This window comes from Phocoena sinus, chromosome 16 (genome assembly GCF_008692025.1).
Source record: "Phocoena sinus isolate mPhoSin1 chromosome 16, mPhoSin1.pri, whole genome shotgun sequence".
NCBI lineage: Eukaryota > Metazoa > Chordata > Mammalia > Artiodactyla > Phocoenidae > Phocoena > Phocoena sinus.
The window spans coordinates 83,051,549-83,079,339 of record NC_045778.1 but is presented as its reverse complement, the minus strand read 5'-3'; the positions used below and the strand labels follow the sequence as shown (position 1 = coordinate 83,079,339).

General features: G+C 49.4%; 1 non-coding gene across 1 annotated transcript; it reads right to left on the bottom strand.

The window, feature by feature from the left end:
- Window positions 1-13,881: 13,881 nt before the first annotated feature.
- Window positions 13,882-13,954, bottom strand: TRNAD-GUC. The gene has a single exon. It is a non-coding gene; the product is annotated as a tRNA-Asp (tRNA).
- Between the last annotated feature and the right edge of the window lie 13,837 nt (window positions 13,955-27,791).

Here is a 27,791-nt window from a genome sequence, read left to right as displayed (position 1 = left end):
GCAAACTTCTGTTGTTAGAAGAATATATATAGTAGTTCATGCCAAATGACTGACTTGTTTTCTATGATTTTACTATTAGACAATAGTCAAAAAGGTATCTACCTCCAGTAAGTCATCAGAAATTCTTTACCTGTGATCTGAAACTCCCTAAAATTTAAGAAAAGTGTTGTTGTTATATACTTTGGCTTATTTTTCTAAGGTGAAGACACACAAGTTTCATCAGATCTGCAATGAAGTCCATGAATCCTCCACATGTAGTAAATCTCTGCAGTAGGATTTCTGTTCGGGGTGAGACAGCACACAGGACAGCTCAGAATTCTTCCTCAGTGAGTGTGACTTGGAAGCAGAAACCCTGTGAGTGTCAGGGCCTGTGGGGCCTCTCCCAGGATCCGTGCTCCCAGGGGCAGTGCAGAGCTGGTGGACGGGGCAGGCCAGGCTCCAGCCCCCCTGCAGCACTGAGCTTTGCAGGGAAATGGGAACCCAGGCCCAGCCCGCTGCCCAAGCAGAACCACACGGGAGCTGATGGCAAAGCACGTGGCAGGCTGAGCATCCGCCCAGCAAGAGGCCTGGGTTCCCCTGGCCACTGTCAGGCAGCAGGGCTGGCAGGAAGGAAGGCAGCTGAACGAGGAACATGGGGGGCTGAGGGCAAGCTTGCAGCAGCAGGAACCATCGCATTGGTCTCTGTCTGAATCTGACCACGACGGCCTTCCAAGAGCAGCGGCTGTCCCCCACGTCCACCTTCTAAAATGTATGAGACTCTCTTGGTCAATTCCATTCAGGATCATGCAACGAAGGGGATTCTGGGGATACTTCCAAGTCAATTTAACCAAGTTAACACAGGACAAAACCGCCACACAATATCTCTACTACCAAAAAAAAAAAAAAAACTTAAAATGCCAGAAAAAATGCAAAAGACACTATTTCAAGTACATGAATAAGCTTTAAAACGATTATGAAAATAATCAGAGACTACAAACAGAGCTAATATATGAAATGAGGTAAGCACCAAATCTGGTGGATGCCGGGATCACAAACGGATCTCCAGGGACCTGGGGACTGCACCGTCCATCCCTGCAGAGTGACAGCACGTAAAGCCAGAAGCCCTGAAGGTACCCTCACAGAAAATAAAAATAAACTCAACTCACAACCCAAGAGAGCAAGGAAATTGGGCTCTGGTCCCAACTCAGGTGCGAAGGGAATGTCCCCCTGAGATGCTGACATGCCCACCCAGTTTTACACAGGTTAGAGAAGCATCTCACTACCTGCATGGCCCAACAAGCCAAGCATTCAGGTGAATGTGGTCCCAGATAGTAAGTCAGCAGTCCCTGGGTTTCCTGGTAGAAGCAACTCCAAATATTATCCCCACCAAAAAATATATTCCTAACCTATATCCAGAAGTGGAATCCCAGATAATACTATTTTAAAGTCTCAAATTAGGGGCATCCCTGGTGGCGCAGTGATTGAGTCTGCCTGCCGGTGCAGGGGACGCAGGTTCGTGCCCCGGTCCGGGAAGATCCCACATGTCGCGGAGCGGCTGGGCCCGTGAGCCATGGCTGCTGAGCCTGCGCGTCCGGAGCCTGTGCTCCGCAACGGGAGAGGCCACAACAGTGAGAGGCCCGCGTACGGAAAAAAAAAAAAAAAAAAAAGTTACAGACAAAATGTGTCCCCCTCAAAATTCATGTGCTGAAATCCTAAGCCCCAGTGTAATAGTATTTGGAGGTGAGAGTCTTGGGAGGTGAGTATATCATGAGGAAGGAGCTTCAGGACGAGATTAGCGCTTTTATAAAGAAGGCCCCGGAGAGCCCTCTCACCCTCTCTGCCACGTGAAGACACTGAGAAGACAGCCATCTATGAGCCAGAGGGCGAGTCCTCCCTAGAGACCAAGTCTGCTGCCACCTTGAGCTTGGACTTCCCAGTTTCTAGAACTGTGAGAAATAATGCTTGCTATTAAAAAACCACCCAGCCTATGATCTAGCACCCCAAACTAAGACAAAACCCAACAAATGTTTCATGAAGAACCCCTATAAAACAAATATGAAAATAATAGATTATGCAGTAGAAAAAAATGGGAGAGAAGCGGCAACGCACAAAAGAAGAAATTCAAATAGTAATTAAACATACACAAAGGTATTCAGCAATATTAATAGTCAGGAAATGCAAACTAAAATTACTGAGTGTATATTCACCAAAAGGGCTGAAATGAAACCGACCAATAGTACCAAATGTCGGTGAGCACTTGGAAAAATGGGAATTCTCACACACTGCTGGTAGGAGTTTAAATTGTTACAAGCACCTGAGAAAATCACTTCGTATCACCTGCTAAAGTTGAACATATAGTGCCCTACGATCCAAGAATTTCACTCCTGGGTATGTTCACGGTAAATATACAAGCACATAAACCACAAAATAAAAGGTATAAGGATATGATTGCTACGTTATTCAACATAGTCCTGACAACCAACCAGGACCTACTGAAGAGCACAGGGAACTGTACTCAATATTTTGTAATAACCCATAAGGGAAAAGAATCTGAAAAGGATATATATAGAGAGAGAGATAGAGATATAGACAGATAGATAAGTCTCTGATCACTGTGCTGTACACCTGAAACTAACATGATATTGTAAATCAAGTATACTTCAGTTAAAAATTAATAAAATAAACCCTCAGAACAAACAGTCCTAAACTAGAAATAAACTCAAGTGTCTGTCAACAGAATAAATAAATTGTGGCTTATTTATATAATGAAATAATGTACAGTATGAAGTGAATATATTACAGTTATACTCTACAACCTGAATCACACTGACCTTTGTCAAGGGCCAGTTCCTGAAGATTATGGATTTATATGTGAAAGGCAAAACTACAATTAGGAAGACAATTGAGAAGACAATTAGGAAAATATCTTTATGAATTTGAAGTAGGACATGATTTTTAAACATGAGAAAGAAGCACAAACATAAAGGGAAGATGGATAAATTTGACTGTGTTAAAATAAAAAATACATGTTCATAAAACATACCATAAAGCCCATGATGACCTATATTAGCAACATTTAAAAACTACAACAAAAGGTTAGTATCCAGAATATGTAAAAAATTCCTCAAATCAATTTTTAAAACACAATCAAGTCAATAGAAAAATAGGCAAAAATCTCAAACGGAAGCTTCACAAACATATGAAAAGTTTCTTAGCCTCACTAATAATCATGAAAATGGTAGCTAGAACCACAATGAGACACATTTCACACCTACCAGTTGAGAAAAAACTAACTTCTAACAGGAAGTGGGAGCAATTAAGTTTTTTGGTGGGAATGTAATTTTGGTGTAATTACTTTGAAAGCAGAATAAGTTCTAGGCATCCAATGTACAGCATGGTGATTATAGTTAATAGTACTGTGTCACATACTTGAAAGTTGCTAAGAAAGTATATCTGAAATGTTCTCACTACAAAAAAGAAATGGTAATTATGTGACATGACGGAGGTGTTAACTAACACTATGGTGGTATTTTGCAATATATAAGTGTATCAAATCAACATTTTGTACACCTTAAACTCACACAATGTTATATGTCAATTATATCTCCATAGAGCTGAGGGATAAAAGGAAACCAATTGGCATTACCTCTTAACTGGAAAGAAGTGCACAAGCTATGCCCTGAAATATATATATATATGTATGTGAATATATATATGAAATGTTTGCTTTTATGTACCAGGAGACAAATTCAAAAAAATATTCATAGCAGCATTTTGTAACAGAAAAAGTCTGAACAGAATCCATTGACAACAGAATGGATAAATAATCCCATCTCCGTTTAAAAGAACCCTGTAAAGCAGTAAAAATGAACGAACTATGGTTCCTTCCATTCATCACCGTGGATGAATCTCACAAACATATTAAGAAGGAAAACCACAGAAAAATGCATACAGCGTGATCACAATTATATAAAGTCCACATTTCTGAAAAAAATAAGTAAACTATTGTTTAGGGATTGCTACACATGTAATAAAAAATCAAGAGAAACAAGAATGGTAACCACAAAACTAGACTTGGTGATGATCTTAGACAGGAAAGGAGGATGATGCTATGGGGGGAGGAACACAGTGGGCTTCAAAGAATCACTAATGTTCCCTTTCATAACTTGGGTGGTGGGTACATGGGTCTTTGGTTCATTAGTATTACTTTTGCATGTCATATATACTATAAACGTAATTCTGTCACAGAACACACCCACTCCTCTTACTCTAAATTGTTCCTTTGGTCTATCCTTGGCTACCCCTCTCTCCTTGGGAGAACCTCTGATGCTCTGCATGTCTAGCACTTAGCTCTCTCCAGCTTGTCCTGTCTGTCCAGCTCCCACGTGGGTGTCGCTCAGTTACCTCCAGTCAACTGAGCCCCATCAACTCCTTCTTCAGGCTGCACGGGCTCTGCTGCCAAAACTGGTAAAGGAGATGTCATGATGTTAAATGATGTGTTAGATCACATCCAGGAAACCTTTGATGATGGGTCTCCTGGGTGTCATTCACCTTTTCGCTAAGCTACTAGCAATACCAGATGCCTAGAATGACCTTGTGGTTGACCTTGGATAATACATTTTGAATCCACTATGGCTCTCCCTTCCACAGCAGCCTCGGATTTGCACCGCAGCTCACTTTTCCGTCATCAGATGTCAGAAATGTCCACAGCAGAAGATAGAAGTCAGGCACTGGCTCACTTCTCCATACGGTACACAGGGAAACTCAATGGCCGGGAATTTCTCTGAATCTCAGGGACGGCATTGGGTGCAATAGTCTATTGAAAATTAAAATGGCCAAAGATTGTGCATAGGACCCAGCCAGCAGGCAAACTAAACTCTTCCTTCTTATTACTGGTAACAGCTGTGGGGTTCCAGAGGAATCTGGAAAAACATCAGGAAGAAAGGAACCAGAGAAGGAAAATAACAGGGAAATGTGGGAAGAGAACAGCAAACAGCAGCTGGAGATAACAGGAGAGGCACAGCACAGATCAAGGGGGCAGTGAAGTCCCTGAATTATGCTTTCATTGCTGACCTCAGGAAGGAGGCAGTGCCCAGGGTCTTCAGTGTGGGTGGGCCAGATCTGCAGAGCAACTTGGCCCCCTTGAGGCATCAGCCTGTCTCATAGAAGCTCTCAGCTCTGCAGCCACCACCTGAGATAGCCTGGATGCCCATGAAGGTGCCATTCAGCAGGAAGTCTGTGAGGGCCAGTGTCTCAGGTTAACTAGGCAGGATATCATGCACCACTATGTATGCAGACTATTAGATGCATATGCTGACCTTACTGATGGGAGGTGTTGCCACAATTTGCCCTCCCCTTGCTGGCCGAAGACAAACAGCTCTCTCTCACCATTTCTCCCACAACCTCCCTCTGCTCTCCTAGCCAGAGTCTTTGAGGCCAAGTCGGGTGAAGGAGACAATTAAAAGGATTAGAGATGTGCTGGGCAGGCTTCAGGGAGGTTCCCCAGAAAGTTTTAAGAGAGGTCTGGAAGCGGACAGGCCTGTAAGAGAAACAGATGAGAGAGAAGAGGGGTCTGGGTCTCCTTGACATTTTCTGGAAAATGCAAGTTAAAAAATTGAAATATTTGGAAACATATTTTTGAAAGTAATTCTGAACAATGTTCTGAGATAGCTCATGGACATGACATCATTAGGTTACAGACAGTTTTAGAAAAGTGTGCATCTTTATGTTATAAAAATAGTTCTAACAGCTATCAGACTAAACTAACCTACCTGGAAATCAAGTTAGGGGACTAGATCACAAGGTCTGGACCCATAAGGCATAAAATGCCCCTTTTCCTCCCATTTTGAATCTGATAAACCTTTAAAGCCCTGTTCAAGTGTCACCTTACCTTCTGCAACTAAGTCTGCAGCCTGGAAGATTCCAAGTCATTGGTTAGTAGCACCAAATGACAGTTAAATAACTGGCTAGTATCACCATCATCATCACTGTCATCGTCATCATCACCATCAACACCATCATCATCATCAACACCATCACCATCAACACCATCACCATCAACACCAAGATCACCATCACCATCAACACCATCACCATCAACACCAAGATCACCATCACCATCAACACCATCACCATCAACACCAAGATCACCATCACCATCAACACCAAGATCACCATCACCATCAACACCAAGATCACCATCACCATCAACACCAAGATCACCATCAACACCATCACCATCACCATCAACACCAAGATCACCATCACCATCACCATCACCATCAACACCAAGATCATCATCATCACAATGAATGTTTTAAATTCCTTTTAAAAAGGCTGCCAATGACTTCAGCCTGTAGATGTAATTATTATCATTCCCATTTAACATATGGGAAAATTAAAATTCAGAAAGTTTAGGCAATTTCCTCAAATCTTCCAGCACTTAAAAGAAGCTAGAATTCAAGCAGGACTGTCTGACTCCAAAGCCCTCAGTCCCAACCACAGGACGAGGTGTTGTGTAATGTCAGTTCTGTGGATGGCAGCCTCCCTTCCCTTACCCGAGGGCAGGCTCGCTGGGGGCACAACAGGACTGTACTGGTGACAAATCCAATGGGACTTGGCACAGGAATGGGCAAACCGATGACACTATTTTCTGATTAACCTAAGGCGCTATTAGACATGTGGGGATTTTAAACCACGTGGAACAGTGTTTGTTTCCTCATTACGTTGACTTCACCGCAAATTGATTGGTGGCACTCCTTTAGGAAGACAGATATACTTCATTAAATGCATATATTAGCCACTACAATTACACACACTTTATTACTCAACCTAAAAACTGCAATCATTTGTTTTTTATTTAAGCACTTTTTTAATGGAGCTATTGCTCTTGAAAGGTTTGCAGATGCAAACCAGTTGGTAATCATTTAAATACATTCTCACTTTAAATATACAAATGTGGTGACTTTTCTTTTTTAGAAGAAACAAATCACTAAAAGCCAATCTTTCTAAGAATTTAGATGGTGTGTGAGGGTTTGCTTTCTTCCTACAAAGGTCCACTTTTTAATAGCCCTGGAAAATACAATATTTCAGTTTACTGAAGCCCAGTAGTTAAACACAAAGCTGACCCTTTACTGTGCTAAAGGACAACAGGAAAATCAAACACAGAAGCACATGTGTACAGGCAGAAGGAAAGCTAAAATGACAGCCTGGTTGAGTCCCATGTCTATGGAGTCTAACAAAATATTATCAAAGAGCCATGAAAATTCTAGATGTAGAAGGGGACAAAACTGACTCAAAAGAAAATGAAAAATCAAAGAGTCCAATAACTAGTGGATAAACGGGACAATGTTTTCAATTAATTACCTTCAAAACACCTCTAGTCTCAAAAGTTTTACTGAAGTCTTTCACATTTCAGCTATCAGGTGTCGACTGAAAAAAAATGCACAACCTAAAAGTTGAGAACTATCAGTATGTCTTATTCACTGGACATACTGAGAATTCAAGCCTGGAAGGCAGCCTCTCAGGTTGCTCTGATGGACTGTTCCAAAGAGGCAACGGGGGGAGCCATGGTCTAGAGGAGTTTTTGCAACAAAAACCAGGTAGTTGGAACATCAAAAGATTACTGTTAATTAAAGAAAAACCAGACATCTCAAGTTGATGAATTTAGTGCTTTTCTATGTACGGGAAGATGCGAGAGGCTGGGCTGATGGAAATCATTCCTTGGATGTGCCCCTCAGCCATCTAGGGCCAGTGTCCTGCTTTTCTCCACCCTGAATCCCCTCAAGGGTGTACCATCGAGGGAGGCTACAGTGGCTGCTGGCTTCATGGCTACAACATCCTTTGTTTACTGACATGGCTGGCAACATTCTTCGTCCACACAAGACGCATTAGCTTCTCGGAGCTGAAAAACACTGACAGCTTTCCAGTTGTTCAAGCGGCATGCCTGACAAAAGTCTGATCAATCACTGTGTTGACTGAGGGGGAAGAGGAGAAAGTAGTCAACGAAACGAAGGTCCAGAGGAGACGGGATAGGGTGAGGCTGCCCTGGAAGAGGTCCGGCCATCCTCGCAGCTGGAGGGAGTGGGCAGGAAGAGGGCCCCGTCCCCCGCTGGAGATGAGGTGGCCTCAGGGGGTGGGAGAACACAGAATCTGCAGGATGATGAGTGCAACTTTCCCCACCGTGTTAAATTCGGCTCTCAGAACCCAGAGCTGAGGACAAAGAGGCATCAAAGACTTGGAAAGCTTGGGCTTCCCCGGTGGCGCAGTGGTTGAGAGTCCACCTGCCGATGCAGGGGACGCGGGTTCGTGCCCCGGTCCGGGAGGATCCCACAAGCCATGGAGCGGCTGGGCCCGTGAGCCATGCCGCTGAGCCTGCGCGTCCGGAGCCTGTGCTCCGCAACGGGAGGGGCCACAACAGGGAGAGGCCCGCGTACCTCAAAAAAAAAAAAAAAAAAAAAAAAAAAAAGACTCGGAAAGCTTCACATTCTACGAGTGGTGCAAACACCTGGGGGGCGGATGGCCCCCATCACTCACTAGGAAGTGATCCCATGGCCCTGCGGCCTCCACCTCCACCCCCCTCCCCTGCCCAGGCCCGCAGAAGCTGCAGCCCAGAGGTGGAGCAGAGGAGGGTCAAGACTTGGGCCCTCTACCTAAGGGCAGTGGCGGGGGACACTTTCCTGCCCCCCAGGCTAAGAGAGTCAAAGAGATCCTGGCTCACGATGGAAACCAGTGCAACTGCGCTTTTCTAAAGGCTGGTTAACTGCCCCCTGCTCTCCCTGAAACAGGAAGATGACAGAGCGGAGAGCGCGGCGGTCAGTGCACTGCCTCTCTGGGTCGAGTGGACACTGGGCAACGGTGCTGGGCTTCAGCAATCTTGCTGTCCCCACCCAAGTGGGAAGCCCACTGGGCAAGGGGATCCAAGGAACAAGGGGCTCCAAGGCAGGGTGAGAGGGCGTGGGAAGAGGTTCTCCACGACTGGGAAGGGGGCCTGGAGAGGCCCTGCCGTGGCCCTCCCACAAAACTCACAGAGGCACCTGCCAGACGGCCTCGGAGGACAGCCGCCGCTCAGAGGCCACGTACCAGAGAGGCAGCCACAACCCGCAAAGTCGTCTGACAGCAGCAGGTGACGGAGGACCGAGGCCCTCTTCCAGCCTCGCAAACCAGCGGACACAGGACCTGGGATGGGAGGGGAGGCGGGAAAGCCTGGACCACACTTCCTCCCCCGCAGCTCCCGGGGGCCTCATGGGGGCAGGGAGTAGGTGAGACTGGCGTTCAAGCTGGATTCACTTGGTCTTTTAATAAACCAAGTGACCAGATATGTATGGAATCCTCCCAAGATGCCAGCAGGAGGTGGGTGGGAACAGGCTGCAACACACAGCTGAAGATGAATCTTAGAAAATGGTTTCACGTCCGCACTCCAGAGTTGATAAGCCAAATATTAGTGTTCGGATCATTGGCGGATGGAACTGGAAAAGAACGGAGACAGACAAGTAATGTCCACCTGTGCTGGGGGCTGGGAAGCTGGGAGACCATGAAAGCACCGACCACAGGGCTGTAGTTTTTCTCCAGCGAAGCTCAAAGCCCAGGTTGGACACAGAGAAGCAAGTAACACATAAAATGTCCTTGTAAACTAAAACCCACCATAGAAACAATTTATCATGACGTCCTTTTTCTTGTAAGTGTAGTCGTTTGGTCAGTTACATACCCATTTCTAGTTTCGACTTTCCACAGACACCACCAAGGATAGCTGTAACTTGTGACATTATCAAAAGTGTCACAAGTCGCAGGAGAGAAAGGACCTCTGCACGTGCCTGCCTACAACTCTGGGCTGTCCAAGGGTTTGGGGACAGGACGGTTCAGTGGGCAAGGCATGTTTCTGGAGCTGGACTGCCACGGTTCAAATCACGCCCACCATCTGCTCACCGTGCGGTCTCGGGCAGGTTATACATCAATACCCGACCGCCTGTGCTCTCCGATCTCGGGCAGGTTATACATCAATACCCGACCGCCTGTGCTCTCCGATCTCGGGCAGGTTATACATCAATACCCGACCGCCTGTGCTCTCCGATCTCGGGCAGGTTATACATCAATACCCGACCGCCTGTGCTCTCCGATCTCGGGCATGTTATACATCAATACCCGACCGCCTGTGCTCTCCGTCATGAGTTATTGTTGGCGCTTTCTCAACTTGATATGAAGTTGATGCAAACATAGCTTCAAGCCCTCACCAACTGGATCTCCACCCAGATGGCACTCGGGGGAATCCTGGAGCTGCTACTGGTTCCAAAGTCAGGCTGCACCGCAGGGGAGCCCCGTGGGTGGAGGGCTGAGATGCAGGAGGGGGGACTCTTCAGTCACCTGCTTCCCCATCCAGGGCAGAAACGTTCAGCCTCTCCACCGCATCCATCTCTGTGTCTTGCCCCATGTCTCCACAAGCAGTTAAATGTCACTTCATCTTGACAGGGCGTCATAATCTACTCAACACTCCAGCCCTGATTAAGCTCAGTGGGGTCCGGACCCCAACTGGAATGACAGAAGTTTGGTGGGTGAGTACGTTCCCTAAACTCTGCACATCATGAAGCCAGCAATCGAGTCCAGCAACCCGGCATCCATGTGTCAGCTAAAACCGCAACTCAGAAGAAAGACAGAGAACGTTTTGCTCAATTTAGAGCCTACTTGAAATTAATGGAGGATAAATGTTCCAAATTCAAACCTTTCGAGGGACAATTTCCATTAAGCCCGAGCTCAGCTTCATTTCTGATCCACTGTTGCAAAGAGTAACAGCTGTTCGGGGCACGATAACTGTAATCGAACTACTGAGGCCATGAACTTGGAAAAGAAAACTCTCTTTCTGACGGTCATCAGGAGAAAAGGGGAGTGAAGAGCACATCTGACGAAATCTCATCCCACTGCGAGTGGCCGTCAAATCCGCCAAGCTGCACTAAAGGTCATTTCGCAGAGCGGCAAAGCCACCAGACGACTCCCTTCCCCCTCCCTCTCCTTCAGGGGGGAAGGCAAGCCTGTGAGAGCAAAGGAGCAGCAAAGGAGTGACAGCTTAGTAGGGAGGGGACAGCGTCCCGATATGTCTGGTGGGCTGGGAGGAGGGGACAGAGGTGACCTCCTTCAGCTTGTCAACCTTTCAGCGTCTGGCTCCTATGTCCAGGGCTCGGGCACACAGGTGTCAACAACCTCATACACTCCTTCCTGAAAGTTGACAACCCAGCAAGGGAAGTGAAGAGGGGGTAAATACACACAAAAAAGGTTTTCTTCTAACAGCAATAGCTACTATAACACTCAAGCAAATTTGTATCCTAGAGGCATCTAACACAGCCTTAGGGAGTGACACATAAGCTGCAACTTACCTGAGCCAAGGCGGGGAAGGAGGGTGGTCAACACAGAGCCCTGCAGGCAGAGGGTCTCCCAAGTGAACAGGAGCTGGAGAGCATAGGGCACTGGTGGGAAGTGGCGAGCGGAGGACAGGAGCCGGGAGAGCATGGGCTGGGCCGTCAGGGCGCCGCCACATGTTAAAGGGTTTCAGCAGGAGAGGGGCCATGTCTGGTTTGCATTGTTAGAGACCCCTCGCTGTGGCATCCCAGCACCTGAGCAGACAGAAGGACGACCGCGACAGTCCAGGCAGAAAATGATGCAGGGTTTGGGGTGGAGAGGTGGAGAATAAAGAATCCCAGGCCCTGGAAATGGACTGGATGGGGTAGGGGGTCTTCCGGTTTCAGCAATGCAGCCTTGGTGCCCTCACTGGCAAGGGATATTCTAGAGAAGGAACGGCCTCCTCCTTCGGGTCTGCTCGTTGCCAAGTGTGGGGTGATAATCAACAAGGCAGGGAACCAGAGGGTGAAGAGGATGAGCCGAGCTTTGGATGTGTTCAGTTTATGACTCTGGCAAGACGTCCAAGCGGAGATGTCAGTAGGCAGGTGGATACAAGTCTGGAGCTTGGGGGAGGTCTGAATGGTGAGGCAAATATTGATGTCGTAGTATCTGGACGGCACAGGAAATCATGACAATGTCTTCTTACCCACGGGAGACACAGAATCCATGAGATGAAACAGGGACTGACTAATCTCTGCTGGAGAAAGATGAGAGAGAGGAGACGACCAGGGCAAGAAGGCTGGAGCAGGAATCCAGCTGAGAGACGCGATGCACTCTCCTTGTCGGCTCCCTCTACAGTTTCCTCCCAGCCCAGGAGAATCTACCGCCACCTCTTAGTCTCCTAACAAAGCACGGCCGTCTCCTGCTTCTAATGTAATCACTACCCTGCACACGGAGAGCACACGTCCCAGGGGAGACAGCTGTGTCCAAGGCTGATGAAAGTAAGATAAAGACTAAAACCTTCTCCTGGATCGCGCAGCACAGAGAACATCGGCTGCCTTAAGAAGGAAGTGTGGGCGAAGTGACGGGAGTAGAATGGGGGTAGAAGCCGGCGGGAGAGCACCGTGGAGGGGATGGAGGGAAGAAAGGATGGAAGATGTTGATGATTCTTGCAGAAAACCTGGCACGAGTGAACCCCCCTGAGGGTAAGGATCGTAACTTTCTCATTTCTACATTCTATCAGAGTACCAAGTGCCTAATAGCACGTTTGCAAACGTTTGATGTCTGAATGAATGAATTTCTGTGGAGGGTCACAGCAGGGAGAGCTGAAGACCAGGTGTCCAGGCCAGAAGGGCGTGAGAACGAACAGGAATGTGGGCCCCCCGGGGAAAGCCCTGGAGATGGTCACGGTTCCCGAGGTGGGGCATGTGGGGCGGCAGGGGGATCAGGGCACCACGCAGAGGAAGAAGCAAGCCTACAGCCACCACGGGGGCGAGGCCAGCCGCACAGACGGAGTCTAGACGGCGAGACCCCGCCACCACACGAGAACTCACCTACTGCATTGAGGAGGTCGTGGGGAAATGTCCAAGGTCCTGGAGCAGAGAACACCACGGCTGGTGGAACACAGACGGCTCCCATGAGAATATGAAGTATAAGACCTCAAGGGCAAAACCAGAATCTGTTTCTTATTGGTGTCCACCAATAACATGCCACTGGTCTCCCAAGTGGAGGGATAAAAGTAAGAAATGTACACAAATCGCCATTCTAGGCCTCACGGTCAAAACACAGCAATGGCTGAGGATATAACCTGAATAACACAATGGCTGCCCACTGTGACTGGACCACAGGCTCCGGGAGAACACACGGGCCTCAGTTCAAGGTTAGGAAAATAATCTGGATGCAAAGCCATGCTGTGGGCATTCAGACACTGAAGTTTGTCCCTCTGAAATAAAAATGCAAATAGCTTCATCCACAGTTTGGTCTTTAATCAAGCCAGATCTCTAGTCTTTCAGCGGAGATGCCCTGAAAACTCGCCAGATGCCTGGGCTGATGGGAACCCAGGTGGGGCTCGGACTCCTATGCTGTCACATGGGTGCCCACAGCGGGCAGGCACCTTCCGAGGCTCAGGGGCCCTTCTGCTGCCTGACGGTTCCAGCAGCTTCACACGATCTCCTAACCTGCTCCATCCTAGAACCCAGGAACGACGAAATCACTGTACTTGTTCCACCTGCAAACTCTCCTATTAGAAGCAAGTCTCAGGTTGGTAGAGCTCAGAAACTGTCTGTGAGACTTTCCTGCCACAGAGGTCCTTGCGTGTTAAAAAGCAGTTCGCTCCAATCAAGGGAAATCAATTTTAGGAACCGAAATCTTAAGTCAACTTCACTGGCCTCCTCCAGTTTCACATGTTTTCTTTGAAAACCAGTATCACAAGAATATAAAAGTTGGGCTTTCCATTATTCTTGAATTTTTAAAAATATTTATTTACTTATTTATTTGACTGCACCAGATCTTAGTTGCAGCATGCGGGATCTTTTAGCTGCGGCATGCGGGATCTTAGTTGTGGCACGCAGGATCTAGTTGCCTGACCAGGGATCGAACCTGGGCCCCCTGCATTGACAATGCGGAGTCTTAACCACTGGACTACCAGGGAAGTCCCTTGAATTTTGATAGAAGTAAAAATAGTTTGGTTATTTTCAAGAAATACAGTAACAGCCTGTTCAGTGCTAGAGTCACAAACAGGGGTTTCTTTGGAGGTCCCTCACAATGATAAGGCCAGTTAACAATGTTAAGGCCCTTAACAATGATAAGGCCAGTGGAAATACAACCAAAACACCTGGGATCTGTCTCCCGGGAGTGAAGGTGGGCACAGCAGTGATGACCGAGGAAGCGGTCCATCAGCCTGAGACTAGCGTCAGCATGGCCACAACACATCCTTGCAGGCTCCACACTCGAGATGGGGGCTGCAAAGCAGACAGTGTTTCCTGGAGCTGAGAAATTAGGAGGTGAGCCGGGGCATGGATGGGGGCTGGGAGAAGGGTGCGTCCTTCATCAACCAAATGAGTCTTACTGAAGGGGGTCAGTCCTTGCGAAATTATCCTCAGAAACTGATAACCCTGATATCTTATACCCCATGTCTTGCTGAAAGATGACAGAAAGAGCTAAATTTTTAATTCTATTGAAAATTGTACTATAGCCTCCTCCCAAATTCTGTAGCAAGAGAGAAATGAGGATGAGAGGGGGCTGAACATGCAAAAAAGAACAGGAATCGATATTTAGGAAGGGGAGGTTTCCCCAACTCAATAAATGCAATCCAGCAAGACACAGTCCCCGCAGAGCAGGTGAAAAGAGAACATCTACAGAGAACTCACTGCGAATGAAGGGGCAAAAAGTCAGTCTCCGGGTCATGGGCTTAAAGCGTTGTGATTTTAGCCTTGAAAAGAGAAAGACGTCATGACTTTTAACCTCAAGTGCAAATACAGTGTTTAGGGAGGAGAATTAGCCAGTTAATACCACAACCCTCATCCTCGAGCCTGAATTCCATCGCATTCTGTGCTCACAGGACAGAAAGTGTGGGCATAAGAAGCATTTGATAAAAGTTGCAGGGACGGATGGATGACCAGCCTCAATGTCCGCCACCCCATCCGGTAGCTCAGAGGCTTTTACAAGAAGACCTGGCCATCAGGTCAGCCGATACCTGACTCTTGGGTCCAGTTGGCTGAGCGCCCTGGCCAGCAACCTCAAAGCCATTCTCCTGGACGAGAACCATTTCTACCCCCAGAGTGGTGTGCACTGTGACCCTCTGCTTTGGTGGGACTGATCTGCTCACAGGTGCAACACACTTACAAGTATTGCTGAACTGAGACGGTCCAAGGAGCATGCAATCATTCTTAAAATCCAGCTCATTTTTTTTATCACATATTTAACTGAAAAGAGCATAGGACTTATAGATGGAATGTCTGACTTTGAAGGAAAGCTTAGTGACGGTGGCTGCATCAAAGACTCACCCTCAGCTCCCACAGGGGCAGCCAAACGCTGAGAGGTGTCCCACCGGCAACAAAGCAGAAAGGGCCGTATTTTCGGAGCCCGTTTATAAATGGGTCCCCACAGGGTGTCTCCTCTCTGTCCACTGTGGAATATTTTGAAGTGTGAGTTAACATCTACTGAGATTCTGGTTTCAGTATCACTGATCGAATCCAGTGATGGAACTTCAGGAGAGTTATTGCCTCTTCAGAGCTTTTTCACATAAAAAATTCAGGGGCAGGTCCTATATCGCATAAACACGGTGTTTCACCCAATATAAACTCACTCAAACCCGGCAGAGGGTAAAGGCGCGGGGGGAGAAGCGGAGACGTGGAGAACAAGACCCATCTTGTCTGGGACGCCCCTCACCACCACGGAGACCCATCCTGTCTGGGACGCCAAGACTTATATCTGATCCGGGCCTGAGGCACCACCTCCAACAGAAAAACACGGAAATCTTGCTACCCGCTCACACTTTCCAGTGCCCTCTGCAAGGCACCACAGTTCTGGAACCCTCTCTCTGGGTCAGCCATCGAGCCCCTGTGCCCTTGGTGCTGGTGCAGAGCCAGTAGCGACAGGTGTGCACCTCCTGGGGGCCTGCAGAGATGCTGCGGGGACCTGGGGGGCAGGGGGTGCGGCCTCTGCTGGCCTGGGGGCCGGGGGGGCTTCCTTAGAGACCCCCAGATCCGTGCCTCAAATCGCTCTGTTTATCCCTGCAGATAACTCAGATTAAACCTCACTTTAAAAAAAGAAAGGGGTTCTTAGAAGGAAATGACGAAGGAGATTTGAGCACAACCAGAGGAGAGGAAAGCCGATGGGCCTGAATCGCCACCTCTCGGCCACTCACCAGCTTTTCCTCCCAATTTCTCAGCCAAGAAGTGTGAGAAGGAAAGAATTGCAGGCGATGATCTTCACGTCCTTTCCAGCTTTTAAAAATTCCCTGTGATTGCACTGCTCTCTAAAATGAAAGCGGCATCCATTTGCTGATTGGAAGTGTGGTTAAAAGGTGCCACGTGTCTTTCTAGAAAAAGCAGTTCTCGGTCACTTCGGAGGAGGGCTGACAGCTCAAAGGCCACCTTCTCTTCCCACAAAGCTTCAGCTTCTCCGCCAGGTGAGGGAGGGTCAGCAGCCCCCAGCCAGCGCCCGTTGCTGCTCAGCCACCATGGGGATAAATGATGCATCCATGGCATCTGGTCTTTGGGGACCACTTTCCCATTTACATCGTCAAACAAAGTTGGTTTCATTTTTCATAAAGGATGACAGGATCAGGACTTTCTCAGATTCTCTTCCAAAAGAAATTAGTATGGAAATAAAAGCCCTTTCTGCTGTAACGTTACCAGCTTTGATTGTGAAGCAGGTGGCAATCAGATCGTGTTTACTGGAGGAGAAGAGCTTGAACTTGACGCTATTCCCTGTCACTCCACACCCTCCGAGGAGACATTGTCAGCCTCCGTGTCATGCTGATGTGATTTACCCAGAAGAACCACCTCTCCTCATGAGTTTGATTGGAAATTCAACAAAACTTGATGTGCTCCCTCACTAAGGAGAGCCCCAGGGTAGTGTGTGCCAGCAGGCAAATCAGTGCCAGCCACAGCGTCCAGGGGTAAACCAGAGCCCGCCGCCCAAGTCAGCCCCTCCCAGCACCTGCCTCTCAGCCACTGTGCATGATGACCAGGTAGAAGTGGTGCCCAGCATCCCCATCACTGTGCATGATGACCAGGTGTGAGGGTGACGGGTGCAGGAGATGCATGCCTGGTGCAGGGTTCTCCATTTTCAGATAACTCAGAATGACATCCCAGGATCCCCACGATACCTTTTTGTTTTTTTTTAAAGATTTTATGAGCATGGCTTCTAATTAATTAATTTAGTTATTTATTTTGGCTGTGTTGGGTCTTCGTTTCTGTGCGAGGGCTTTCTCTAGTTGCGGCGAGCAGGGGCCACTCTTCATCGCGGTGCGCGGGCCTCTCACTGTCGCGGCCTCTCTTGTTGCGGAGCACAGGCTCCAGACGCGCAGGCTCTGTAGTTGTGGCTCGTGGGCCCTAGAGCGCAGGCTCAGTAGTTGTGGCTCGTGGGCCTAGTTGCTCCGCGGCGTGTGGGATCTTCCCAGACCAGGGCTCGAACCCGTGTTCCCTGCACTGGCAGGCGGATTCTCAACCACTGCGCCACCAGGGAAGCCCCCCACTATATCTTCTGCGGCGAGCCGCTTCTGACCAGCAGAATGACGAATCACCACACGCTAGATTCTTCTCGCATCACACTTTATTGGAGTACAGCTTGGTTTCGGGCGGATGGAAGGAAGACCCCGTACGCTCGAGCCTGTCTGCTTATATAAGGGCTTAAGGACTCGTGTAAGTCCCTGATTCGTCCGTATGGTTATCGCATTTCGCAAGCCGGACTTTGGATAGGCCACTGCTTCAAAACCTGATTAGCATATTAGGTGCATACGCCCTAGCGGCATACTTAGTGCATGCGTAATGGCTATCCGGCCGCGCCCTACATCTCCCCCTTTTTTCTTTTCGACCATTGCAGCGGACATTGACCTGTACCAGTGCTCATACCGGGGTATGTACACGGTGTACCGGTAGTTTCCGCTTGCATTCGCAGACACCCTCCTGCGTGCAATGCTCGCAATCGAACTGCAGGGTGCAAGGGCTGTCTTCACGTGGCATGGGCTCCTCATGGAGGTGCAATGGTAACGAGACCTCTCCGTGCAGAGGCAGCCCCTAGGGCCGATCCCCTATAGAGGTGCAATGGCGGCAAGGCCCCTCTGTGCAAGGGCGATCATATGTTTTTTAGGGTGGAGAGCCAGGCTGCGGGGGACTCGCCTTCACTGATGGCCACAAGCGCCTGAGTGAGCATTATCCTATCTCGCCGGGTTCGAATGCGAATACGACAGACCAACCAGAGACACGACACTATCCCAAACAAACAGCAGGCTGCGAACAGTCCCACACCCACCCATTCCTTAAAAAAGGAAAATGCTCTAGCTAGCCATGCGGTAAATTCTCCAAGGGTCACTGGATCCACTCTGGTTGCATTCAGCTGCAGGATATTCAACTTCTGCTTAAATATCATCTTCTCCGCCTCGCGGGACCAATTTCCCTTTAGGAATTCTCCAATCTGCTTGCTCTTATTCAGAGCATCCAATCTGTGCTTAGTGGCCTAGCACAAGCCGTATTCATCTCACAGCTAGTGGGATACAATACTGGGAGAACGGTACTTTGAGAATGAACGGGGATGGGGACTGGCCAGGTTCGGCTAATTCCCCAAAACGTCTTGATCTCCGCCTTGAGCAGGGGGAAGCTCATCAACAGTATCCAGCCCAGTGTCACTCCTTGAGCGCTCCACATCGTTCTTGGGATTATCTTCCACGACTCTTGTTAACCTTGTCGGGACCCAAATCGGATCTTGATCCTGAGACCAGACTTCTCTGGGTATGAATGTACACTTTGGCGGTTCCCGAACCGCAGCGCCAGGGGGGGCGCTAGCAATAAAAGCGGAAGTCTGAGTACATGTTAAAGCTTTTGATTTAGCAGAAGCACAAAATGGCGGACGAGCACCCGCAGAGGCACAAAATGGCGGACGAGCACATGGGGAACTGCCATATCGTCCTCTTTCATATTCGGCAGCTGCTTCTTCCAGATCCGCCTCCTCCTTGGGATTCAACTCATCTTGAGACAAATAAAGCGCTTTAAATTCATCTAAAAGTGGATACAATCCTGGCGTTGCATCCGATTTTTCTATTTGTTTTTCTCTCCTTTTCCTAGGATTCTTAGGCCTATCTACCGTAGTCCCTATATTTTCACTTTCTGACGCACTATCTTGATGTATGCTAAGAGCTTTACGGCCCATCTGTACAATATCTTCGCATTTCCTTTCTCCTAAGCACGAATGTATCATTCTCCATAACGGAAACGTGCCTCGAGAGAGCTCCCCCATTTTGTGACGATCAGCCAAGTCCTTCCCCAGTTTTTCCCAAGATGGAACAGTCAGGCTTCCAGACACCGCAAACCATGGGGCGGCACCATCAATATCCTGCAACAGTTTACTAATAGTTTTATGTGAAATCTTAAGTCCTCGATCGTTCAGAAGGGCTTGGATGGGCTCATGGAATCCAACGGTTGGTTCCGCGGATGAACTATTCCCCATAGTTCACTCTCATATATGAACAACTTGCTAAAGCGGGAAGATCTCTGACCTATCTAATGGCCAGGGGAGACACACTCGGTCGGGCTGATGGCACCGTAGCCACACGCAGACAAAAAGTGCGACAGCTACGAAGAGAACGAAAGCGAAAATAAAAATCTCGGGCTCTATTGCAGCAAAAACATACCTAAACTGGACTACTTAACGGCGGTTCACTCCGTGTGTCGAGTTCTGAATCGGTCCTCCATGCGGGGCGCGCAGGTTCCCGGGTTTCGGCACCACTCGCGGCAAGCCGCTTCTGACCAGCAGAATGACGAATCACCACACGCTAGATTCTTCTCGCATCACACTTTATTGGAGTACAGCTTGGTTTCGGGCGGATGGAAGGACGACCCCGTACGCTCGAGCCTGTCTGCTTATATAAGGGCTTAAGGACTCGTGTAAGTCCCTGATTCGTCCGTATGGTTATCGCATTTCGCAAGCCGGACTTTGGATAGGCCACTGCTTCAAAACCTGATTAGCATATTAGGTGCATACGCCCTAGCGGCATACTTAGTGCATGCGTAATGGCTATCCGGCCGCGCCCTACAATCTTCATGATATTTTCCTCTGTTACACATCTCCCAACTACAATTGAATTATGACTCATGTAATTATTTGATTAATACCTGTCTTCCCCCACCTGATGAAGACAGGCAGTGGCCTGTCTCCCTAATCTCATTCTCCTTGTGCGGGGAAGCTCAGTGTCTGAAGCAGAGAAGACCTTCAACTGAATGAACAAACCAACCATTCGCTGAATCAACCAGTGAATCAGGGTTCTACAGTGATACCTATTTTCTCTTTGGGGCGGTTCTGAAGGCGAGCATTGCTGGAGTCATCGGAAAGAACAGGGACGCGTCCGTCCACAGCAGATCGAGATCATATGCGTTCCTCTTACAATCCAGTGTGTGTGGATCCCACAGCCAACTCACCCCCACGAGGCCCCACGGCAGTGGGCCCCAGACTCATCTCAGAGGAAGACTCCACACCCAGAACAGACCCTTCCTTGCTCACCCCTGGGGGGCGGGACATGTGCTGCCCACCTGGGCCGGCGCCGACGGGCTTCTTCTGAGTTGCACTGGTCCCCACGTGGCCTCCATCCTCATAGGTGCCCAACACACACACGCTCTGAAGCTTTGCGCTACCCCTGTTTACAAAGCTCAGAAGAGCCACAGATTTGTGTGGGACTGATAAGATGTACAGCTTAGTGATGGAAAAATGCAAAAAGACCTTCTGCTAACAAACTAGAAAACTAAATGTTAATTCTTTGCCCAAGAGAGGTAAAGTGGGTTCCCAGAGGTCTCAACATGAGTGAAAAGGTCACCTTCAGATGCGCAGCTGGAAATGGCTCCCCCATCCCGGGAGGCTTGGCAGGTAATTCGCCCCAGGTGATGCCTTAGTCATGCGACACCTGCAAGGGATGCTCTGCCACTGTTGGCGAAGGACCACACCCGGGACATGTGCTTGTGGTCCCTGAACACCTTTCACACGTGCGGGGTGCAGGGGGAGCTGAAGAGCAGGGGTCGGGCAACCCTCTAGACGCTCTGACCTCTGCAGACGTCACAAGTCACGCCCTCCTCCGCTCCTGCCAGGGCCCCACGCGCCTCTGTCTCACTCGCCCAGCTGCTGAAGGCAGGAGTACCGTGATGTTTATAAAGAGAAAAGTATGTTCTCATAAGAATAGCACTTAATATTCACAAGTAACAAACCACGGCACCGGTAGCACAGCAGTACTGAGAACTTAGTTACAGGAGGTTAATAACCATAAAATACTAGGATCCACGTTCCTGTGGGACTGAGGAAACGGTTCCAGCTGTTCGCCAGCAACAGCCCGTTTCTGGAAGAAACCTTGATGGAGCGAAGACGTCACGGTCCCCACCTGGGCACTGACGTGTGCCCCAGGCACAGACCTCTAGCGGAGCTGTGCGTGGGCACGGATTTGGTTTTTGTTTGTTCGTCTGCTTAGGCTACAACACAGATGAAACACAAAACAGGACAAGCTAGAAGAACGGTAATAATTCATCACAAAGTCAACATCAAAAATGGGCTTTTGTTAAACTGCACTATTTGCAGGTTTCTAAGTATTTTCAACAAGCCCAAGGAAGTGCCCTGAGGACGGCCTGGGCTCTCTGTCAGCCCTCCCATCGCTTTGTCTTGGGTGCTGAGTGAGAGAGCCCAGCAGTCACCCTGACCGCTGCACTCCCCAGCCTCCACACGCTGGGATGTCAGGGGGCTTCTTCCTCATCAGTGACAAGTCTTTTCGAATACCCTGTCCACCCCACACATGGAAAACTAATTATCATAATTAAAGTGAAATACAGCAATGAAGAATCAACTGATCTGTAACAAACCTGCCAGGACGTTCATTCCCAAACCACTGGTGCTCCTGACGTGGTCAGCTAGGGAGCTGTGGTCCTGTCCTCACTGGAGGCAGATCTTGGCCCTTTGAGGGGGCCTTGAAGCTCCCGAATGGGTACGGACACAACAGAGAGTGATGCCCGCATATGCGTCTGAGTTATTAAGGCTGGACTGAAGAGGCTGTAAATTCCTCTGCAGTTCATTCCAGAAAGACATTTGTAGAATGTCTACAAATGTCAGTCTACAAATGAATGCCTCGTTCGAAATTGAAAATGCTCTTAGCTGTTAGGGCTCAGGTATATTTGATGAAAATAGTCTTGCTTTGTACAGGGTCAGGAGAGAATGGTTGGTTGAGAGTTTTCTTTGCACACACCCAGAGAGCTCACACACACACACACACACACACACACACACACACACACACACTCCAAACAGAAGCTCAGTCTAAGCTGCTCCCCAAGTGGACCCTGCAATGCTCTGAGTAGGAATTTACAGCCATTTTCCTGGCAGAGCTACCAGGAGGTCGCCCTTTGGCTCCTCGTCACCGTATCGGAGGTCTCTGCTCCTGTGGGCTTGATGGGGGCAACAGGCAGATGAGTGATTCTGAGCGACCATCAGTGGGGGAGCCTCACGGCGGCTTAGGGGACGTCCCTCAGGGCAGCAAACGAACTCGAGGGTAAGCAGGTCGTTTAAACAGGGGTTGCCGGAAGCCGCTGTCTCAGGCACGGGCAGGGTTCACGGCCACCAGCCACCGAGGCCACAGCCACGGAACAGGGGCCCAGAGGTCCGGCCCACAGCACTGACCTGGAGGAGCTGACAGGGGCCTCTGGCCTCGCCACCAGGAATGCCGCCCACGGGTGGGCGCTGTCCCCATGCCTCTCGAGGGCAGCACCTCACAAACGCAACAGGGTGAGTGGACGTTATGCATGAAGTTGGGGTGCAAGCACTTGGAGCAACCGTGGCGCTTCCGCCACAGAACGATGCCGGCGGGGGAACGGCTGGGGTGGCCACGGGCCTTCCGCAAGTCGTGGGTCCACAGCTGCACGCAACACGTGGACGTCTGTGGTCTGGGGAGGGGGGCGGGCACTCCCGGGGCCACGGTGGGGAGAGGCGGGCGCGGGCGTGCCTGGCCCCTGGGCTCAGAGGCCCCTGGCCCCCAGGTGCGGCAGGGGCGGGGGACCCGGGGCCCAGAGAAGCCCGTGGGTCCCCAGGAACCTCTCGGGGGTCCCTCCACGGGGCTGGCCAGCTTCTCCCTGCTCCCTGCAGGGCTGAGGGGCCTGTGAGAGCGAGCGAGCTGGGCTGCAGGGCGGGTGGGCCAGCGTCCCCTCCGTGTCTCGCTCTGACCGCTCCCCCTGTTAACGTCCTCCTCGTGAGCAGGTCCGGCTCGATGAGTCTGTCAGATACACGGACCTCACGGGGCAAAGCCTCACGCGGAAACTGGGCCCTGAGCCCCAACCAGCGCAACTCCCAGTGGGCACACGCAGACACACAACAGATACAAACAACGCAACACGACACGCACACAACACCCATACGTGTACAATTCAAAAACTACACACATGCAACAAAACATACACACGACACACATACACACATGTGACACGATATACGTGCAACACAAACACATGTACATACAACTCACACACACAACACACACACAACACACAAACCACAACACACACACAACACACAAACCACAACATACACACAACACACACACAACATATGCACACACAGACACATACCATAGACACGTACAACACACACAACACACAAAACATACAAGACATGTGCAACACACAAAACATACAACACACGCACAAAACACAACTCACACACACAAACCACAACATACACACAACACACCCACACACAACATATGCACAGACACATACCACAGACACGTACAACACACACAACACACAAAACATACAAGACATGTGCAACACACAAAACATACAAGACATGTGCAACACACAAAACATACAACACACGCACAACACACGCACAAAACACAACTCACACACACAAACCACAACATACACACAACACACCCACATACAACACATGCACACACAGACACATACAACACACACGCACAACACACAAAATATGCAAAACACACACAAAACACACAGGCACAACACACAAAACATACAACTCACACACACAAACCACAACATACACACAACACACCCACACACAACATATGCACAGACACACACCATAGACATGTACAACACACACGCACAACACAAAAAACATACAACACATGCGCAACACACACACCACAACATACAACACACCCACACACAACATATGCACATACAGACACATGCCATGGACATGTACAACACACACGTGCAACACACAAAACATACTACACATACCACGTACAACATACATACACACAACCCATCCAACACACATAATAACACAACATGCACACAGACACGCATGACACACACACATAGCCCTGTTCAGGACCCACAAGCAAACTTAAATCTAAGAACACACTGTTTAAAGTTCCATCAACCCTCCACCACCCCCCAGGAGGGAAGCACGACTCCCCCTGAGTGTCGGCCGTGCAGAGCAACTTCTTCCCGAAGAGCACAGTGTGGACAGGGAAGGAGCCACTGGACAGTGAAGACACCTGACAGACACAGCCTCGGCCAGGTGGTCAAGGTCAACATCGGCAGAAACGCGTCGTGTTGAGAGTACGCGCCCCTGAGAGGACGTGACGTGTCTTCCTTCTAGAAACACACCACCCCAGTTCAGCCACCAGACAGACCTCAGACGATGCCCAGCAGAGGGACATTCTACAAACTCCCCGCTCCTCCAATCGTCAAGTCATCAAAACTACAGAAACACCGAGAAACCGTCCCAGCCAAGAGGAGCCAAGGGGGACTCGAGTCTGAATGAAATGTGGTGCCCACGGTCGCCTCCTGGGGCTGAAAAGGGATTTCAGGTAAACACGAAGAAGATAAGAATAAAACACGCACTTTAATAATAATAAATATCAGTGCTATGCCTCAGGTGTGACAAACGTACCACAGAAATGTAAGATGCTAGCAAAGGGGGATCCTGGGTGTGGAATGTGCTAAATATGTCTGTGTATCTTTGCCACTTTTCTGTAAATCTAACATTATTCTAAAATAAAAAGGTGGTTAAAAATAAACAATTAAAATATAATTACCTCCCGTCGGGTGTGGGTGCTTTGGGAGGGGTGCCTTTGACCCAGCACTCAGACCCCACCTCCCTGCCGCCTCAGTTTCCGAAGCATGTGGGACCCGCAGGACATCCTCACCCATCCTCTCATGGACCCCTTGGCATTTTTTTTTAATAGATCTTTATTGGAGTATAATTGCTTCACAATACTGTGCTAGTTTCTGTTGTACAACAAAGCGAATCAGCCATATGGAGACACACGTCCCCATATCCCCTCCCTCCCACCCTCCCTATCCCACCCCTCTAGGTCATCGCAAAGCACCGAGCTGATCTCCCTGTGCTATGCTGCTGCTTCCCACCAGCTGATCTCTAAAAATGTCCATTACAGGTTCAAATAGTGGGAAAGGACGTAAATTCTGGCATGTTGTAAATATTACAGTTTACAATGAAACTTGTTACGTCATTATTTAAACGCTTCACATGGAATCTAAATGGCAATGTTTACCACTCCCACCATCTCCCATTTTAAAAATTCACAGACAGGTTCTTCTTAACAGCCAGAAATCTTCCATATTTCTGTTTCTTTCTCTTTTTTTAAAAATTTAATTATTTATTTATTTATGTATTTATTTATGTATTTATTTATTTTTGGCTGTGCTGGGTCTTCGTTGCTGTGCATGGGCTCTCTCTAGTTGCGGCGAGCGGGGGCCGCTCTTTGCTGCGGTGCACACGGGCCTCTCACCGCAGTGTCCTCTCTTGTTGCGGAGTGCAGGCTATAGGCACGCGGGCTTCAGTAGTTGTGGCTCATGGGGTCTAGAGCACAGGCTCAGCAGTTGTGGCGCACGGGCTTAGTTGCTCCGCAGCATGTGGGATCCTCCCGGATCAGGGCTCGAACCCGTGTCCCCTGCTCTGGCAGGCGGATTCTCAACCACTGCGCCACCAGGGAAGTCCCTGTTTTCTGCCTCTTACACTTGTATTCCCATTCCCCTTCTCCCATGGAATTTAACTCAACAGGATCGGTGTTTATGCTTGAAATTGTGTTATTTATCATCCTATCATACTTCTCTGCACAAGAATATCGACATGAAATCTATGCACACTTTATATTTCCAGTGACCATAAGACTGAAAGGGTTAAAAATAATCTGCTTCTGGATTGAATTTGTCTAATACTAGCACACAACTAATCAAAATGACACAAATGTTATCTACATCTCGACAGATACACATTAAGCATAAAAATACAGTTTTATTAGAAGTGCATCATTGAATGAAATGGATGGGGTTGATTTTTCCAAATGGTTCGTTTATCCTTGCATGACTCCATGACTTATTGCTAGATGGGGTCTGGGCTCAAGGATTGATTCTCTTTCCATCTATTTTTTACAGGCTTATGAACTGAGAAAACTCATTCCCCTACAATGTGAGGAGGAGAACTGAGCTTTGACTCAGTTTCCAGTCAGCTGTGCTTCTGGGCGTCTGCCCCTCACACAGCAGCTCAGTGCAGGCGAGATGGGCCTGGACCCGGGCGTGGGCACACCCCTCCCCCCACCTCTGCACAGAGCATCCCTGGGAGGTGCCCTCACTCTGAAACAGTCGCCAGAGGATGCCGCCCCTGGGACACACAGGCTCCCTCCCAAAGGATGCAGCCCACACGCCCGCGAAACAGCCCTTTCACTGCTGGTGTCAAAAGCCCAATTTTGTCAAGTTCCCCCGCTTCCAGAACAGGCATAGATGTAAATCCCTCCCACCTCATTTCTGCACCTTGGGAGGAGGTAACCCCAAGGAGATCAATGTCAAACCCACTCTGGACTGCAAAGGGCTCCCTCACACCCAAGGTGACCGTCAAACAGAGCTTCCTTCTGGTGCCCGGCATCCCTGGAAGGGAGGGTCAGCGTCCAGGGCAAACGCGGGCATCTTGAGGGAAGAAGGCCATGGGCCAGGAAGAGTGCCTCTCGAAGGGAGGAAGGGGCCCCAGAGAACCGGGACGCAGGTCTTCCTAACTGAACACGGCCATGAATTCTCCGGGCACGTTCGGAGCTGCAGAGCTTCACAGCATGGCATGCCTGTATCTCTAGAACTTTCTCCCACAGGCGTCCGGAGGAGGCAAGGCTCGGGGGCAGGGGCAGCCTGGGGCTCCTAGTCCAGAGGGTGAAGGGACCACAAGTGAGGAGGTGGGGACGGTAAGAGGGGCCTCGGCAGAAGGGGCCGGGACAGATGGCCAGAAGGACAGAGCGGCCGAGTCCTGACCGACCCAGGCCCTGGACTCCAGTCCCAGGTCTGAGACTCGATGAAGGCAAATGGCTAACCTCTCCAAGCCCAGCATCATCGTCCACGAATGACAGGGCCTCCCGCATAACCTTCCAAAGGATGACATCCCTTTAGGCGGATGTGACGAAGGGCAGTCACAGCCGATGCCTGCGTGCTCCTCGCTGAGGGTCAGCACAGCCCAAGTGCTCACCTAGACTCACTCACCGGCCCCAGGACCGCCAAGCAGTCCCATCTGCATAGAGAGCTGGCACAGCAGCCCGGGGAACACAGCAGGAAGTCAAGTGCAATTTGACAAGGAGTCCCTGACACCTGCTCAGAGCCACCGTCAGAGCGTTGACTCAGGCACGTCCCAGCCTCCAGGCGCAAATGTCCCCAGCTTCTGCAGCCCTGGAGGCAGGGCCGTGAGGCGGCCACACCATACCCTGGGCAGACATGGCGTCCAGGGTGCCCAGGGTGGCCACCTTGGCCTGCTCCCACCCTTCCAGG